The sequence below is a fragment of the Dipodomys ordii genome, unplaced genomic scaffold (assembly GCF_000151885.1).
Source record: "Dipodomys ordii isolate 6190 unplaced genomic scaffold, Dord_2.0 Scaffold85, whole genome shotgun sequence".
In the NCBI taxonomy this organism is placed as follows: domain Eukaryota; kingdom Metazoa; phylum Chordata; class Mammalia; order Rodentia; family Heteromyidae; genus Dipodomys; species Dipodomys ordii.
Window position 1 is genome coordinate 1809745 of NW_012267301.1, and position 20182 is coordinate 1829926.

General features: G+C 38.1%; 2 pseudogenes; one reads left to right on the top strand and one right to left on the bottom strand.

Annotated features, from left to right (window-relative positions):
- Positions 1–246: 246 nt before the first annotated feature.
- Positions 247–2002, bottom strand: LOC105992558 (annotated as a pseudogene).
- A 2156-nt stretch (positions 2003–4158) lies between these two features.
- Positions 4159–5358, top strand: LOC105992559 (annotated as a pseudogene).
- The last annotated feature ends 14824 nt before the right edge of the window (positions 5359–20182 follow it).

Below are 20182 nucleotides of genomic sequence, written 5' to 3' on the forward strand. Positions count from 1 at the left end.
TAGAGAACCACTCTTCAAGTAGCATTTAATGGGCACTGACATTCCTTCAATACCTCCTATAGTTATATGCATCCTAACCTAGCTCATGTAACATCAATCTGCCCTTGCAACTACAGACAGATTAAGGATGGTATGCTAGTTTTAGTAAAAAAAAAAAAAAAAAAAAGATTATTAACACATTAGAGCAACGTATCATTAACTAAAGAATCACTCCTTTTTTTGTTTGTTTCAGATGGCTTCCAAAATTCAACATTTTATCCTGGCTACTTTTCTTTGTGAGAGAAATATCCAAACAATGCCCTTGATTCTACCCCTGCAAATGGAGCATTTTCTTAGGGAAGGGGCACATTCCTGGCATACTAAGAGATGCTCACAAGCGATGAACACCTAGAGGCTTTTCTGTTCATACACCCTTGATAAGTTCTTTCTCTTTACAATCTCCTCAGTTCCTCTTCCAGTAACATGCCTGAAACAGCATGTGTAGAAATATACTTCATGAATAAGTTCTCCTACAATGCAGTGAATTTCTTACGAACAGTTTTCTAAGATTTGGCTGCAGTATTTCCTTTAACTAAAATGGTATCAACCATATCAGTTGCTTGTAAAGGTTATCCATGGGTTTGCTTGTTTAATACTATCATGTTCCTATTAATTTATGACTGTAGCTTTTATACAATTTTCCAGGATAGGAAGAATACATGTCAATTTTTGAAACAGTTCCAAATCAATAACAAGTCATCTGATGTCATCTTTACTTTGCCTTTCCTTCTCCTCTCCTCTTTTTCATCTTTAGCATTAGGAAGTACTAACAAAATATCATTAATTATTCTTAGTTCTCCCCAGTGATGAGGATTTTATTTTGAATTGTTTGTTTCACCAGGCTTCTTGTTCAAATCAGCTTTTCTTTTCAAAGCAGCTTTAAGCACAGGCATGTTCATCATGATTGAATCTTCTGAAAAACTTTCTCCAACTCCAAAATGAACAATTTCTTCTCCAGCTGTATCCAAAGTTTATAACAAATGTTTCAGAAGATGAAGATACCTAGATTGAATCTCAATAACAAACTCTCACCCTTTCATACAGATCAAGAACTCAAGCCTTGGAAACCATTTGGCATAGTTCATCATGTATCATCTCCAGATTCCTAACACCTCAAACTACCATCACAACAAAAGCATTTGATATCATCATTGCAATACATGTAATGAAAACCTGCTCTTGCAATCTGCTTTGTTAGCTGGGAGCACTAGCTGTGGACAGCAGATAAATGTATGCATTAAAGCTGCATGCATCTGCATGCTCAGATTTGAAATACTAAACTTCAGTATTTCCAGAGAATTTTCCAAAAATAAGCATTGTCCTGACATAACCTCATCCTTTGATTCTCAGTGACTCAGCCTTCCATCACAGGTAAAACAGGCTACCCTATCTCCAGGTCCTATAAAAATAAAATCCAGCTCTTGCCAATTCTAATGGTGATGAAAAACTCAAGGGCCACATATTGTAAGTAAGACATCTGGCTTCTTCAGTGTTCACTGTGTAACTGTTGAGGTTTGTCCTCAATGGAGGATAGTCTTCTAGTGCTCTACAATGAAGTGGGTTTGGCAGAAGAAATAAGAACCACTGAATAAGCTTCCTAAGTAGAAGACCATGAATGTGCAAAGCCACTTTGTAGTGGAAAGGTGTTCTTGGTGGTGGATGACAGATTAGCTGATGTCAGATTCTGGATAAAACTACATCGAGGATACAGCTGCTTGTGCTCTCTCCTCATTTCCAGTTATCCAGAATTAGGCCACATCAGTGTGACCAAACACAGATCCAGCCAGACTCCTTTCTGAGACAAGATTGCCAGTGGGATTTGTGTGTGTGGATGTGAGGTACAGTTGACAGGGAAAGCCATGCTTCATTTCTTGTCATCTGTTCAATTTGACAAGATGGTGCTATCTTCTGTTATACTCACAGTTGATATGAAGTATCTTAAGAAATTCTGGGGGAGGAACATACAAAGCAACAAAAAAAATCACATGGTACCTTATAAATAAGTTAGAAACAATAGCAAGAAAGAAAAAACCACTTGTGACCCTTTCTTAGAGTTAATTTCACTTAACATCATCTTATTTGGTCATATGTATATAGCTTTTGACTTTGGGCCTATGTTTCTTTGGGCCTGGCTTACTTCACTTAATATAATTTTTTCCAAGTCTTTCCACTCCCCCCATGGTATAACCCCTGTTTGGGGAGGAGAAGGAAAAAAAAAACAAAATGTTTAGATAGGGATACTGGTTGACTAATTGTAACAATGAGATGTACAAGACATTATGTTGAAAAACAAAGTTACAATTTAAGTGTGGGGGAGAGTGTAGTTGTGGAGGTGGAAGGGAAGGGGTGATAGGGGAAAAACAAAGGAGTAGGCAACCATGCCTGAAATGTACTCATTACCTTGCTCATGTAATTGTAACCCCTCCGTACAGTATTTTCACAATAAAAATCATTTTTAAAAAAGAGAAAAAAATAGAAAAATCTGGGAGATAGTTTGGAGCTTGAATAGGTAACTGTATTTTCAGTACTTTTTTGATGTAAAACTATTACATCAAACTTGTCATGTCTTCACACTACACTAGACTTTAACCACTAAAAGGAATCAAATGATAAAATCCTACTTATGCGTAATTCACTGCATCTTCTTCATCATATTTAGATGAATCTTTCTCCTAAATGACTAGGATACTACTGAGTACTCTATGGAACTATATTGACCCTTCTTTCACTCATAATTGGTAAAATAACCTAAAGAACTGAAAAGATTTGTATGTCCCTTCCCCATGGTAAGATCTTAGTCTTAAAGCTGAAAAAGTATAAGACAGTAAGTAAGGAAGGAATATCTACACAAGATGCAAGGAAAACCAGGTTTATGTGTCAGAAGGTACATGGAATGATGATTTCAAGAAGAGTGTTTCAAACACTGCTAATGGAGCAGATAAAAATACTAATAAATAATTGTTTCAAAGTTAGTATTAGAGGAAAAAGAAAGGTAAAGCAGTATGTGGTGCAAACATACTCAGAAATGTGACAAGAAAGATGGGAATCTGGTGGTTGAAACAACACAAGATCCATCCTCTCAACTCAGCAGGAAAGTGGCATCTGGTTGATATGGTTCCTGGGCTCCCGGGGCTTCCTTCCACTCCCTCTAATGCCTTGCCAGGGTTTTATCCCTGGGAGAAGCAAGCCTTCAGATTTTCTCATTCTGCTCTCAGCTGCCTCTGTTGAGATTAGGTTCCTGGGCCAGACCATTTTGGAAGAATAGCATATTTAAATACATTATTCCTATGAAATACAACCACTTTCACTTTAAGTCTCTGAAAAAAATATCATTTATTTGCTCCGTTCATTTTCCTCAAAAGACAGAAGATTGTAGTCTTGGGGAAGGGACCTACAAAGCAACAAAGAAATAATCTTATAAATGTGTTAGAAACAATCACATGAAAGAAAAAAAACATTTGAATACATATCTTAGGGTTCATTTCCCTAACATCAACTTATCTGACCCACAGTATTTTTAACCCCTGCTTTCACTGTATTTGATGTCGATATAATTTGTGGAGGGGAAGGGGAAAAACAAGTCATTTAAATAAGGATACAGGTGGACCCGTTGCAACAATGAGAAGTACAAGTTGTCATAGCGAACTTTACAACTTTGGTGGAAGACTGGGTAGGGTGGGGGGGTGGATGGGAAGGGATGGGAAGGAGAAACAAAGGAGGAGGCTACAATGCTTGATAAGAAATGTACTCATTATCTTGCCCATGTAATTGTAACCCCTCTGTACAGTATTTTCACAATAAAAAGACTAAGATCTTTAAGTCATCAAAAAAAAGAACTGAAAAGATTTATGAATTTTTGAAAACATTAAATTTCTTTCAAAAGAGTTTATATTCTCAAAATTCTAAGTAACTATAGAACATCTAAAGTACACATTTAATTTGCTTTTGATGACAAGCAATGAAAACTGTGTAAGGGGCCAGGCACTGATCATACCATAAAAGTTAGCACATAGGCTTTTGACCTTGATAAGCACTTTAACCGGACATCCAAAATATCCTCAATTTATTCTAACTAAAAAAGTAATTATTACACTTGGAGTCAGAGGCTTGCGCGGCAGGATGAATGTAGGCTCCGACCCCGTGGTCATCATCGCGGCAGCGTGGACCGTCATAAACTCCTTCAATGGCGCCCTGTCCGCGGTGCCGGCCCACAACCTGGGCGCCACCGTCATCAAGGAAGTCCTGAAAAGGGCCGCGGTGGCTCTGGAGAAGGTTCCGAGGTCATATTCGGTCATGTCTTGGCCGCAGGATGTGGGCAGAATCCTGCCCGGCAAGCCAGTGTGGCTGCAGGGGTCCCCTACCCTGTTCCAGCGTGGAGCTGCCAAATGGTGTGTGGGTCAGGCCAAAAAGCCGTGTGCCTGGCAGCCCAGTCCATACGGATAGGTGACTCCAGCATTGTGGTGGCCGGAGGCATGGAAAGCATGAGCAAGGCTCCTCACCTGGCTCACCTGAGAACAGGAGTCAGGATGGGTGAGATGCCCCTGGCTGATAGCATTCTCCACGATGGTCCTATGTGCCTTTCACCACTATCATAGGGACATTACAGTTGAAAATGTTGCCAAGCAATGGTAGACGAGTAGAGAAGATCAGGACAAGGTCACACTGCTGTCCCAGAACATGACAGAGCATGCACAGAAAGCTGGCCATTTTGACAAAGAGATTGTACCAGTTCTTGAGTCTTCTAGAAAAGGCATTACTGAAGTGAAAACAGACGAGTTTCCTCACCATGGGAGCAACCTTGAAGCCCTGGCCAAGCCGAAGCCGTACTTCCTTACAGACGGCACGGGGACCATTAACACAGCTAATGCTTCAGGAATGGGCGATGGTGCTGCAGCTGTGGTTCTTATGAAGAAGTCAGAAGCTGAAAAACGTGGTCTTAAACCTTTAGCACAGATTGTTTCCTGATCACAAGCAAGTGTGGACCCTTCTATTATGGAAACCGGACCCATTCCAGCCATAAAGCAAGCTGTCTTTAAAGCAGGCTGGTCTCTGGAGGATGTTGATGCATTTGAAATCAATGAAGCCTATGCAGCAATCTCTATTGCCATAGCTAAAGAACTTGGATTATGCCCAGAGAAGGTCAACATTGAGGGAGGGGCTATAGCCTTGGGCCACCCCCTTGGAGCATCTGGCTGTAGGATCCTTGTGACCCTGCTACACACACTGGGGAGAATGGGCAAATGCCGTGGTGTTGCAGCCCTGTGTATTGGAGGTGGGATAGGAATAGCAATGTGTGTTCAGAGAGGGTGGTCTGATTAATAGTATTCACAACCATATTTGAACCTTGATTTTTTTCAATGTAAATTGTAATATGTAAAATCTAAGGACCAAAATGAGGAAGGGAACCAATCACAAGAATCCAAGTTGACAGCTTGCTGTATTTTTAATATGTAAGTTGTAAGACACTGCCTCTAACATTGTTATAAATAAAGGGGAGTGAGATCAGTCATCCAGGGCTCCAGAGTGAACGGCATCCTGATAGCCTCCATGTTTATCATCTTTGCTCTCCAGGTGTAATTTTATAAGGTCATCAATTTGAAGAATAGTAATTGCAGCTTCTGTGGCAAATTTCAAGCTCTTCACCTTAACAATGGTGGGTTCAAAAACCCCTGCTTGTTTGTTGTCTCTGGGCTTCCCATTGACCAAATCGAGACCTATCCTATAATTGAGGAAAATGGGTTATAATAGCTGACAGAGCTCTTGTTAATAACATATTACTCCCATCCATGCCCTTCAAATCTTCATAAGGAGCAGTGCAGCAGGTGTTGCAGAAAAGGGGACATGGCAGTAAAGCTTCCTATTACTTAACGATGATGGTCATGTTTTGTGTCAGTACCTGGATGAGGCTTTCACACTGGCCATTGACATATTTGTCAGAATGTACTCCCACAAATTTGTGGGTGACTGTAAGAGCTCCCAAATGGATACGCTTGGCCTTTTTGTAGTAGTGATTACACAGAGAAGTGAAGTAGGAAAAATATAACCCTCCTAATCATGTCATCATCCTTTGGATAAGTTATGGGTGATTAAATAATAAAGGCTTGTTATAATGATTTTTAAAAAGTAATTAGAGTCTTCTATGGTAACATTACCTAAAATTTCACATAGCTTAACAATTACAGTATTAAAAATGGGTCATATTAGTTTCAGTTAACTTTTGGAGAAGGCAACATCTAAATCTTTATTGAGTTTAAGCCTAGGGATGGTATAGTATACGTGATGAATGAATTTTGCTTAAAGCTCACAAAAGTACTCTACTACTTTAGTTAAATACTGTGTGTTTCAACTTCTAATTCTACCACTTTATTATTCCTAGCCAATGGAATGTACTTTTTCTATGAACTTGTTAACTGAAAAATTCCACAAAATACACTTTTTAACACTACATTAGAAACATTAACCTGTTCTTCATTTAGGAACAATTCTGTTAAAATTACCAGGCATGCATACTTAATGATTAATCAATATACCATATGACATAACTTTATTTTTTATTGTAAATGCCTAACAAAATATCTGTATTATTATTGGAATTGTCAATGTACCAGAAATTTACTAACCTTCTTTCTGAAAATGCTTCAAAACTTTTCAAGTATAATTCATATGCAAAATTATACTCCATAGAATTCACACCATATCCCTTTATAAATTTTTAAGATTTCTACAATGGGACTTAGTTCTTCAGTGGGATAGGAGAGGTAGTGGGTCAGGAAGATGAGGGCCAGCATGGGGTTTGGTGTGCCTAGTAGGCCTCCTCTCACCATGAAGTAGTGGCTGACCAAGATGTCCAGCTCCAGAGTTCCCAAGACTGGCCCAGCTGGACCACTGCCAAGGCATCCTGACACTATCACCTATCTTATGCTATTGCTTCCCCCTATTGGTAGAACATAACTCAATTAGCAAGTGAGTCCAAAAACTGTAATCTGTAGAACTCCAGCAGTCCCTTCTCATCCATGATTTTACTTCCTAGGGTTTTAGTTGTCCACAGTTAATGAATGTTCTGAAAATGTTAAATGGAACCTACTAGAAGCGAACTACTCATAAGCTGGTTTTTCTTTCTTTATTTATTTTTGGTGCCACTTCTGGGGCTTGAACTCAGGGCCTTGACACTGTCCCTGAGCTCTTTTGCTCAATGGTAATGTATTACCACTTGAGCCATAGCTCCACTTCTGACATTTTTTAGTGGTTAATTGAAGATAAGAGTCTCGTGAGCTTTCCTGTCCTGACTGGTTTCAAATCACCATCTTCAGAACTCAACCTCTTATGTAGCTAGGATTACAAGTGTGAGCCACTGATGCCTTGCTTATCATAGGTTTAAATAACTTATCACAGCATATTGTCCTTTTTTAAAAGTCTTCTCTGGTTTCCTCATGTGAAATTAGCTAGCTGATGAATGACAACCAGCATTCTCATAATGAGTCTCCTGGGTCCATTTGAAACCAGTCTCCTTCCACTACCTCCCCCATCCCAACACTGTGAAATGCCTCCTCTCCATATTTAACCATCTTTGCAAGCAAACATCCTGTGCCCCTTCTACTATAGCACCTACAACAAGCTATTCACTCTATTATTTTTTGCATGCTTAATGTGTTTTATTTATGCACATTGTTACAGGTAATTTTTCTAATATATCACAATAATGCAATTATAATAACAACCAAAGCAATAACAATATTTCTTCCTGTAAGATGCATATTGAAACATTCATATTTGTTCTAAGTATTATTTATTTTAATCTTCACTACTGCTGTGATTTAAGTATTTCATTACCCCCACTTTATTAGTGAGCAAATTATGGCTTTTATAATTTATTTTCCAAATTTACACAAATAAGTCTAGGTTTCTGGACACCAAGTCTGTGGTAATATTTTCTTTTTATCCATACCCTTAGTTTACTAAATATGTCCTAAAACATTCTGTGGAAATGTCACTAATGAAAACATCATAGTTCTTGCAGCTACTCTTTACAGAGTTTCATCTCAGACAACTTTCTTATGCAACAAATTATTAAAATTCAACTTTTCAATAGTACATACTTCTTGTAATTTTTCCTTTTAATGTATTACTCTTCTCAGTTTACATATGTACTAGCAATTCTGAGCTAATTCATTAACATTTCTGTCTCAAATTTTATCCCCCTACAAATCTTTGAAGCTATTGATACATGGTTTTGAAAAGAATATATAATATAACAAAAAAGATAACAATAAAAAGGCAAATTCAATAAATACAAAATATCAACAACATGAAGATATACTTGCTGTGATAAATTGTCCCCAGATACTAATTGAGTATCTGCCAAGACACAAAAGCCACTGACCACTAACGGACTGGTTCAAAGTTTGAGGCATTGGTGTACTTAAAGAATGTACAGTAAGAGAGTAAAAGGATTTATGTAAGGCTCATGATAACTAATTTCAATATCATAATACATTTCAAATTTGTGACATGTTTGTACCCCTTCAAACCTCTAAGGTTTCCTATAGCCTACTTAAGGGACTTTGGAGAAACACAGTTCCTTGACTTTGTATTTTGAGATAATTTTAGATTTATAGAATAATTACAAAAATATTTCATTTATCAGCATCTCCTAAGGCTGAAAACCCACAGAACCTTAGTATAATTACCAAGAGATGTAATGCTTTAAACTAAATTGCTTTAGTTCATTAGCTTTATTAATACCAGCATTTTTCACTAATGCTCTATTTCCATCACAAAATCTAATCTAGCCTGATTAGTTATCCTGTCTCCTTAGCATACCTAATCTGCAACAATTCCTCTCTTTCCTTGTCTTTCATTAACTATAGCCTTGAGGCTTAGAAAAAACAAAAAAGGGCATTTTATATTAATAAAGTGAACTCTCCATTAGATTTCTGTCTGATGTGGTTCCCTGGTCTTGATTATTTACTTTGGGCTATAATCCTCCATTTACTATTTTTTTGTAGTGCTGGCTTCTTGTTCATGAATCCCTTTAATTTTTCTTTATTATTAAAATTTTTAGTTTCTCCAGCTAATGTAAATGCTAGTTTTGTTAGATATATCAGTCTGGGTTGTCAGTTACTGGTTTTCAAGGCTGGGATGGTACTTTTCCAGGCTTTCCTTGTGTTTAGGTTTTGTATGGAGAGGTCCAAAGTGATTCTAATTTTCTTTCCATTGTAATTGATTTTACAGCATTTAAAATCAACCCTTTGTAATTAAAAAAAATCAACCCTTTGCAATTCAGGTCTAGTGTCTTTACTACAATGTATTTAGAAGTGTTTCTTCTAGGATCCTGTCTTCTAGGGGTTCTGCATGCTTCTTCTATGTGGGTGAGGTCTTCTCTTTTAAGACTGGGGAAACTTTCTGTGATAATCTTATTGAATAAATGTTGTGTCCCTCCATTCTGGTATTTCTCTCCTTTATCAATCCCAATTATACAAAGATTAGATTTCCTTGGCATTGTGCACCAGTTCTTGGACTTCCCTTTTGTAATTTCTGAGTGTTTTTTTTCCATATCTATGACTTTCTTCTCCAGCTCCTCTGTTTTATCTTTAGCTCCCAATAGTCTATTTTGTATTTCATTCATTCTGTTACCTATGCCTTCCATTGTGGTTTGCATTGCAGAGATTGATCTATTTGTGGTTTCCAATGGATTCTCAAGTATTAATTTCATCTTTTAAAGAGGTATATACTGTTTATTCTTGACTCTATCTCTTATTTTAGGGCTTGGAATTCCTTTGGTATTTCTTCTTTGTACTCTTGAAATTGTTGTTGTAACTTTTTATTACTTTGGCTAATTCTACCATCATTTATTTAATCTTTTGTTCTCCATTTCTTCTTCGCTCTCACTGGAGTTCTTTCCTGGGTTGCTGCTGAAGCCCTCAAGTGTTTGGCGGTACTGGTGACCTAAGCAGCTTGGGATCCCGATTGGGGTGCACTTGCTTGTCAGTTCCCAGCGGGCTGGTGGCGCTCCTCCAGCTGCTGGAGCTTACTCAGGATTCCCAGTTCCACTTAGGGACTGGCGGCAGAGGCTGCTTGGTCCCACGCATGGGGCACATGGATGGGGCTGCTGGAGCCCTTGTGCAGTGGGGCTCACATCAAGTGGGGCTCGCATCACAGGCTGCTGGAGCCTGCGTGGTTCGGAGGCAGGGGAGGGGTGTCCCCCGTGGGGTACTCACTGATCCTGGAGCTGGTTAGGAGCTGTCCAGTAGGCTGGAGTAGATCGCTGTATCTGTGTGCTGTCCATCGCCACCTCGCTGTGTTGCGATGACCGTGGGCTGAGCGGGGTGGTGGAGGAAGCTCCAGCCCGGCCCCACAGCACCTTGCCTCTGGTCTCTATGTCAGTCTGCACTGTCAGGGTCCAGTGCCAAGGGAGTTTTCTACATCTGGGTTCTGTGGTCCGTGTGTTGTCCCAGGCGGCCCGGCCGGGCCAGAGCTGGCTGGTTCAGGAGGGGTCTTCGCATTTTCCCGCCTTTGCAAGTTTGGTTTTTTTTTCTTTTCTCTTCTCAGTTCCTGTATTTCTCTGGTTGTTCACCTTTTTGCTTTTTTTCCATATGTGTTTTTTATTGTAAAGATACTGTACAGAGGGGTTACAGTTACATGAATAGGGTAATGAGTACATGTCCTATTGAGCAGTGTTGCCTCCTCCTTTGTTTTTCCCCTGCCATCCCTTCCCTCCCATTGCTCTCTTGTGGGAACTGCATGTTGGGACCCAAATTCTCTATTTAGTTAGAGAGAGCTGTCGTGTTTCCCTAGTGTCTTAGTTGTTCTGTTTGGTTATTGGTTATTACTGCTAACCTTTATGCCTAATGTAAACGTTAAGCTTCATCATGGGCATGTATATATATATGAGAAAGCATGCTGTATAGGGTCTGGTACTATCTGTAGTCTGGGGATCCACTAGGGTTTTGTATTATATGAATGGCTACATATATATACTCATATATGTGTGAAAGGTGATTACTATAGAACTGAATCATGGATCTGAGCAATAGATACATAACATGCATGTCACAAATGTGTTACAGAAACAGTGACTTTTTTTTTTATAAAATTCCCCTAAAAGATGAGTTGGACTGAGGACAAACAAGAAGAGAATTATTTTAGTCTGAGGGAATGACATAAACAATATCTGTAATGAAGACAAAATGACAAATTTATACTACTAAAAATGAAGCTCATTCCATTTTTTAAAAAAATGTTCATCATGGGACCTGAACTCTGGGCCTGGCGCTATCCCTGAGCTCTTCAGATCAAAGCTAGTACTCTACCACTTGAACCACGGTGCCACTTCTGGATTTTTCTGCTTATGTGGTGCTGAGGAATGGAACCCTGGGCCTCATGCATGCAAGACAAGTACTCTACCACTGAGCCATCTTCCCTACCACGCTCATACCACTTTATGATAATCCAAGAAAACAGGTTAATGTGTATTTCTTCTTAGAAGTTATTATTAAAACCATGGTTGTCCCAAAGAAACATAGGTCCCATGGTTTCCCTTATTTGCAATAACTAGTATATGTCTGAGTCAAGTAGAAAAGGTCAGATAAGCTGATGTTAGGGAAATGAACCCTAAGATATGTATTCAAATGTTTTTTTTCTTTCATGTGATTGTTTCTAACACATTTATAAGATTATTTCTTTGTTGGTATGTCCCTCCCCCATGGTATAACCCCTGCTTTCACTGTATTTGATGTTGTTATAATTTGTGAAGGGGAAGGGGAAAAACACATCGTTTAAATAGGGATACAGGTGGACCCATTGCAACAATGAGACGTACAAGTCCTTATGTCAAAAACAAACATTACAACTTTGGTGGGGGTGGGGAGGAGGGTTGGATGAGGGGGCATGGAAGGATGGGATAGGAAGGGGAAACAAAGGAGGAGGCTACAATGCTTGATAAGAAATGTACTCATTATCTTGCCCATGTAATTGTAACCTCTCTGTACAGTATTTTCACAATAAAAAATAAAAATTAAAAAACATGGTTGTTAGGTTAATAATGTGTTATAATATTATTGTTGTTATTGTTATAATTATTATAATAAATTAATAGGTTCATAGGCTTTTCAGACCTCCCAATTTTAGCTTCTTTTTTTTTCTTCAGCTGTTTTATTGATCACTTCTCATTCATAATGGAATCAAAGCCACTTGTACAGGAATGATATTTGAGAGCAGGGTGCGACACTTTGCCCATATCCCTGATCTTCTGCACCTGGGAGATTCACTAAAGTCAGGACTTGGTGCCCACATGGGTGACTGATTGGAGCTTGAATGTTTTACTACTAAAATTTGGTTAAATGTGCATGTGAAATGGATATTTGTGCACCAACACCCTATGGTTAATAGTATCATAGAACCATTCTAAATATTATTCTCTTTAGATCTCCTTGAAGTTTCCTCTGCCTCAGAATTGGTTTGTGCCATGCACTGAGCACTGCTACATAATACATTATCCATACAATAATGTGCTCCTTTATGGTTTTATGATTTTAACAACTGATCATCATGAAATGTCAGAGAAAGATTTAATTTGGCTCCTTGATTTCCTACTGTTTCTCTCTTCCCCATCTCCTTTTTGCTTTTAGGACCATAAATTCTAGCATTGTTTTTCTCTTTATTTCATTAATTTTTTTTCTTATTGTATTTTTGTCTGTATTAACTATGGTTAATTAAGAAAAGCTTTTCAATCCTATTATATTCTTTTCTAACATAGTGTGAAATGAAGGCATCTAGCTTCCTTAATTTTCTCTTTCCTTATAAACAAAAACAAGAAGCTCCATTAGAAAGTGAGAAGAGATTTTATTAGAAGAGATTATTAGAATATTTATCAGAAGAGATTACTTATTAGATTATTTAGTAGAAGAGATTACTATTTATTTATTTATTTTGTGTATTAGAAGAGATTATTTCTAGTACAAAGAAAATTATACATTTCAGTACTGAGTAGGGTCTTGCAGAAAGCCTGGCTGTCTTTTGTGGGAGAGCATATTAGAGGTCACAACCATCCACCAACAATCAGTCCTGAATAATTGAGAGATTAATTTGTGAAAGCTATAGACATAGGTTCAAGTTACACTGAACATTATTTTATATTCCTTTTTAAATCAAGTGAGAGGGTGAGGCTCCTAGAGACTCTCACACAGACTGGCAGTGGATGAAGATGGTGTGAGTGATAGCTCACTGGCAGGTTGTATGTTTGCTTATACAGTGGGGTTATTACCCCATCCTCATACTTCACTGTGTACTTGCTTGAAAACAGGATGTAGAAAGTGTAAGAATAGGGGAAGAGGCTTGACCACTATAGAAATCAAAGCTCCATGGCTAGTAGGTAAAGGATGGTCATCCTTCCATGGAGCAAGTAAAACCATGAAAGGAAACCAGGTATCAATTAACTTGTTGAAGTCAGGAGGTACAGTAGGTACACTGAAGTACAGGAAGCCAGGATTGATTGAAATGGTTTTTGCAAGATTGTCTACATCAATAACTTGAGCATCTTTTTCTGGGCTTTGTGAAGATCCCACACACACTTCCCATGTGAGAAAGCCAGATCTTGAGTGTCTGTAGCACAGAAATCATCAACCACAGCAGGAACAGCGACATTAGAGGTGTTCCTCTCCCAAGGCTTCATTGTAAAGGGGGTACCCAGAAGAGGAAGAAAGAGGAGGTGGAGGAACAGTATGGAGGAACCTGCTTATTTTCACATAGGGATTAGCCTCAGGGGAGGGAACAGAGCATTAAACTGGATTACAAGGCTAATTCTCATCTTCTACTTAATTTTATTAGACTGGCTCATAGTATATAAAAATGACCTGCAAAGGTTTAAGTTCTTCCTGAAATATCATTCAGAGGAAAACAAGGGGTATTTGACATCATCTGATCAAAGATTGGAGAGGAATGTAAAAGCTTCCTCTGTATTCCACTGAGTCAGGCCATTGAACACCTATGTAAGCTGCATTTCCTCATTTTTGACCACTTCTCTCTTTTGCTATGATCTGAATTTAGATCACTTTGGTTCCACTGGTACCAAGGCTCTCCCTCTGCCCAGAAGACCCTGTCCTCCATCTTTGAAAGATCATCTTCTGTCTATCTCAGGATGCAGCTCCATGTCCCTGCCTCAGAAAGACATTTTGGCTATCGAATGTCACATTCTTCTCTTCATCCCAAGTTCCAGTTCAGTACAGATGGCATTTATTGCTTCTGTAGTTATTTTAATTACTTGTTTGTTGACTTGCTTGTTGGCATTGAACAAATGTGTTTTATCTCTGCCTAAATCAGTATCTACAATAAATGATTCAAAAAACACTTATAAGTGAATGAATTAAAAAGACTTAGCAATCAAGAAGACCTTAAGGTTACTAATATATATAATCAGAAAAAAGTAATTGGTATGTAACTCACATCCAAATATAAACTGGTGGCTAATAACAGAATTAGTTAGGACTCTATTTGATGGCCTTTCACTTTATCAGCTCAGGTTTCCTTTGATGAAATCATTACTTCTAGAAAGCAAAATTAAATAGCAATTCATATTTATTATTTATTATGTGCTTTAGGTATTTATTCATGAATTGAAACTCTTTTTAAGGTCAGAATTGTAACTTTATATGGCTAAGGTATATAACCAGTAATTTCTTGTGTCTATCTTAGCCTTGTGTTTGCTTCAAAAATCCATGAGTTCCCTTGTCAACTTCTCACTGTCCACCTAACACTCACATGACTAGTGACATCATAACATCATTGGCTCACTGTTTATGACTTTGGATGCTGAGTCAGACAGCATCATACATTTGTTTCTTTTATCTTTATATTTGACTTTGTGCATATATTTATTCCTAATGCCCTTTTGCTTATTGGAAGCAATGATTGTCTGTAAAAAAATAATTAGAAAATGTTTCCAGGGGAGTAAAATTTCATTCTGTATATATGCCATATTTTATTGATCCATTTGTCCATTGAGAAGCATCTAGGCTGATTTCATACCTTGGCTGTAGGGAATACTTGTTTTAATGAACTTGGCTGTGCTGTTGGCTTTACTGTTGATAATCTTTTGGATAAATGTTCAGGAGTGGAATTGCTGGATGATAGGGTTGTCGAGGTCTAATTATTTGAGGAACCTCCACACTGTTTTCCAAAGTGATTGAACAAGTTTATATTCTACCAACGGTGTATTATGGTTCCCTTTTGGCCACTTCCTCACCAGCACAATGGAATTTTGCTCATCCATCAGAAAGAATGATATTGTATCATTTCTAAAGAAGTAGACCTTAAAATTGTGTTAAGTAAATAAGTCAGGCCCAGAGAATGAAAGGATGCATGTTTTTCCTTATATGCAGAAGCTAGAGTTAGCTTATATACTTATAAGTAAATGCATTGGGCAGCATGCAAATTAATACAAATGCATTGACTGAATTATGATAGAATTACAGGATTTGCAAAGTTGAATAAAATAAACGTCAGGAAATAGGTATTTAAAACACATAGGGAGGGTTAAAGGGATAGGAGTAGATTAATGAAGAGAATGGGAAGGGGACAATCCAGTTAAGAATTCAGTGAATATCCTATATAATTATGAAAAATGGGGGTTGGAGAAGGCTGGGAGGTATGGGTAAGAACGTTGAAAGGAGTGACATTGCTCAAGATGTATTATGTTCATAAACTGCTTTGGTAAATGGAAACCTCATCATACAACTTTTTTTTGGGGGGGGGGTCTAGTCGTTGGGCCTGAATTCTGGACCTGGATGCTGTCCCTCAGCTCTTCAGCTCAAGACTAATGCTCTACCACTTGAGCCATAATGCCACTTCCGGTTTTTTCCTTTTTGCTTATGTGGTGCTGAGGAATTGAACCCAGGGCCTCATGCATGCAAGGCAAGCACTGTACCACTGAGCCATCTTCCCAGCCCAGTGTACAACTTTTTATTCTCTCACTCATGGGGCTTGAACTCAGGGACTGGACATTGTTCCTGAGCCTTTTCCATTTAAGGCTAGTGCTCCACCACTTTGAGCCATAGCTCCACTTCTGATTTTCTCGTGATTTATTGGAGTCTCATGGACTTTCCTGCCCAGGCTGGCTTTGAACCACAGTCCTCAGATTTCAGCCTCCTGAGTGGCAAGGATTACAGGTATGAGCCACCAATACCAGGCTTTTCTTATTAAAGATTTTTTTAAATATGGTGGAGGGAGAAAGAAAATGTTTCCACAAGAAATATGCAAATGTGTGGGTAGATGAAGCTGGACATAGTAGGGCTGAAGCCAAGCAAAGGTTTAGCCATAAGAAATGTCCCCAGGAGGGTATGGTCAATTTCTGCAGAAGAATTACTGTATGGAAGCCCTACCCAGAAGTATCTTGTCCTGAGGTGATACAATGGACTTCCATCATTCCTTTGAAGATATGGACTGGAAAGAGAAGTGTGGAGAAGTGGATATAAACTTAAGGGTGCTTTTGATTCCCTAGTCTTTCCTATAGCCTAGGCTGTGCCAGAACTCCAGAGCACCTGGTGGAGGAAAATGTTGACACTATTCCTATCCTATTGTAGAAAAAAATAATTAAATGGATTCTTCTTGTATAAAGAAAACATAAAAATTTGGGTTTGGGACATGACTGGAATATTTCATTTAACCACCAGACACAATTCTTCTCAGCTGGGCTGTTTAAGAGCAGAGGCCAGGTGACATGGTGGCTGACAAATGACTTTCAGTGGAAATAGCAATGTGAGTTTTGTTGAGATCTGGGTCTTAATGAACAAGGAATCTGAAATGCACTGTCACTGATCTAACAGATAGATTTCACTTACATTATTGTATTATCTTCTTAGTCCTAGACCTCAGCACATTTATTGCTTCAGAAGCTAAAATGATCTTAAGGCAATCTATTGGATGCCTCTCCAGCTGCATCTTTAGACTCAGAACCTTTATAATTCTTTTATTATTTTCAGTGAGATTTCATTTCTGTTCTGCAGTCCTTTGATCCTCCCTATCAACTCCTTCCTTTTACATGATGGCAGAATAATTGGCTTTCTTGTTCTATAGCTCTTTCCTGCTTTATATCTTTGTGTGTTTAAATTACCACTGTGCACTTTTTAGTGAAAGAGCTTACAATCACAACATGTTAACACAACAACTTACTCCATTTCTTTCTTTTCCTTTCTGGTTATACTATTATCTTACTTTTTCATTGGAGTCTAAATTATTCTCCATAAGTTCAACTTAATTGACTTTGCATTTTGTTGCAGTTCAAATTGATTTATCAAACAATAGAAAAATCTAAAATAACTTTAAGAAGAATGGAATCCAATTCCCAGGTATTCTCTACACTTGAGTGCAATTTATAGTTATTTTTCAGAAGTGATTCTTTGAGAATAAGTAGGTTTTTTGAAATATATTCTTAGAAGTAAGCACTAAGTAGAAATTTTGTGAGATGGTTATCTTTTTTGTGTCAACTTGGCTGAAGCATGGTGACCAGATATTTGGTCAAACATTGTTCTGGAAGGTTTGTATAGAAGGCTTTGTAAATGAGACTAATATTTAAATTGATGAATTCTTAATAAATTAGCTTAACTCCTCATAATGTATGTGAGATGCATCAATCAAAAAATGTCTTTATAGAAAGTAGATTTCCCTTTTCCCTCATTTTCTAGTCAGCTGACCTATCTCATTGATTTTGGACTTGCCAAACTTCAACAATCATGTGAGTAATTTTTTTAAATTATCTATCCATCTATCTATCTGTAAGTCTGTGTGTCTATCTATGTCTATATCACCTATCATGTTGATTCTGTTCTCTAGAAAATGTGTGCACTAAAATATGTAGCCATTTTAAGTTACACTAACTTTGGCCAGGATGGTGGTTCATGCCTATAATGTTAGCTACTTGAGATTGAAAGGACTGCAATTAGAGGCAAATCTTTATCAGAAAAAGCAACCCTTAACCATGTCTCAATTAATAAGCCAGATGGAATGGTGAACATCTTCTACCTCAGCTACATGGGAGGCTATAGGTAGAATACCTGCCTCTGGTAGAACCAGAGACCTTATCTGAAATATAACTAAAGAAAAAAAGAACTGAGTTATAGCTGAAGTGGAAAGATACCTGTATTAAAGATCATGAGCCCAAATTCCAGTACTGCCAAAGTGAGGAGGGAGAGGAATATGCAGCCTTGCTAGACCCTTCTTAACCACAGAGATAGAGTTTAGAACTTCAGTAGGTGCCTGAGGTCATAGGAAGTGCCATGTCCTGAACCTATGTACATGTTTTTGTCCATGTGACCTGCAGTATTTGCCTTTATTATTATTTTATTTTTCAACTAGGATACATTTGTATCATGTAGGGATTTCTTTGTGATTCTTTTGTTCGTGTACATAGTGAACCTTGAGAAAATTCATCCCCCCCCATATTCTGCTTCCTTTTCATCCCCTCACCACACTCTGTTTCCTCTCTGCTTAGTTTCAACAGAATTTTGTGACTTTTATTGTGAAGTATTCATGTAAACATATGTATATATACTCATATATATAAATATATACATATACACTTTACACATACACACATTATATCCTTTTGTTACTAGATGCAGGTAAGGATTTGTGAACCTTCCCTTTCTGGACATTTACCCAAATGACCACAAACAAGGCCATACTATGATTATCACAGCATTGTTCACCATAGCTAAGATATAGAACCAATCTAGATGCCTCTCAGTACATGAATGGATCAAGAAAATGTTCTGAATAAGGAAAGTGGAAAATATCATATCATTACATGGAAGTTCCATACAGTTATAATGGATATAAATAATCTTAAGAAATGGATAAGGGTAAAAAATTAGTAAGTAATGAGTTTTCAAAGTCTATTGCTTGGGCTGGGATGTAGCTCAGAGGCAAAGCGTTTGCCTAGCAAGTGCAACGTCCTGGGTTCGATCCCCAGTACCAAAAAAGAAAAGACAAAAAAAAATACAGTTAAAAAAACCCAAAGTCTATTGCTTTTGGTTTTATTACAATGTGTTTAATTTCAAGTCTGTGCAATTTGATTTTGTCATCATAGCTGTACTAGTATCATATTAACTCCTGCATATAACTGTAAACATTCTCATAAGACTTTGGTAATTAAAGTCATATTGCACATATAAAAGAAACCATAAATACAAACAAGGGCAATAAAATTACAAAGCAATACTGGATAATATCGAGCTTGTACAAATGATCTATCATGTGTTTATTCAATTTTAGAATTTATAAAATCCAGTGAAGATTACTCTAGGACCCTAGGGAAAGTATGTGCAAATCTCAATCTCTACTGCTTCTTATGAGCCCAATGCTGACTTTCCCCTCTCCCAGGGCAAAAGAACAGCATAAAGTGACACAGTTGCATGTAACACTGACCATCTCCTTGTTAACACTGATGATGGAATATTGTCCCTAAGATACAGAAGAGTTAATAGTCCTCTCCCCCTGTCTCTCTCTGTCTCTGTCTCTCTGTCTCTGTCTCACTGGCTCTCTCTGGCTCTCTCTCTCTCTCTCTCCCCCCCCCACCCCTCTGGCTCTCTGGCTCTCTGGCTCTCTGGCTCTCTGGCTCTCTGGCTCTCTGGCTCTCTGGCTCTCTCTCTCTCTCTCTCTCTCTCTCTCTCTCAATTTGTCTGTCTTTCTTGTGCTGTGAGAAAAACTGTATTTTCTATCAAACGATGTTGCTTAAAAGTTCCTGCAGTGGACTGGTAGTTTTGCTCTTGTTAAGGAAAGAGGAACTGCTTTGGGATGAAGAGGGGTATTTGAAATGTAAAGTTTTGCCTTATTTTTATACATACATATATTTTATTGCAAAGATATTGTACAGAGGACTTACATTTACAAGAGTAAAGTAATGTGTAAATTTCCTCTTGAGCATTGTTATCCCCTCCTTTGTTTTTCCCCAGCCATCCCTCCCTTTCCCCCCTCCCCAACTTCTCCCTCCCAGTTCGGTTTAAACATAGTGTCTTGTACATCTCATTGTTACAATGAGACAGCCTGTATCCTTGTTTCAGCTTTTTGTTATTTCCCCTCCCATCCCCAAACTAGAAAAATGTATATACAAGATGCAGGGCACTGGAATCAGTTGTACTGAAAACAGGGGTTA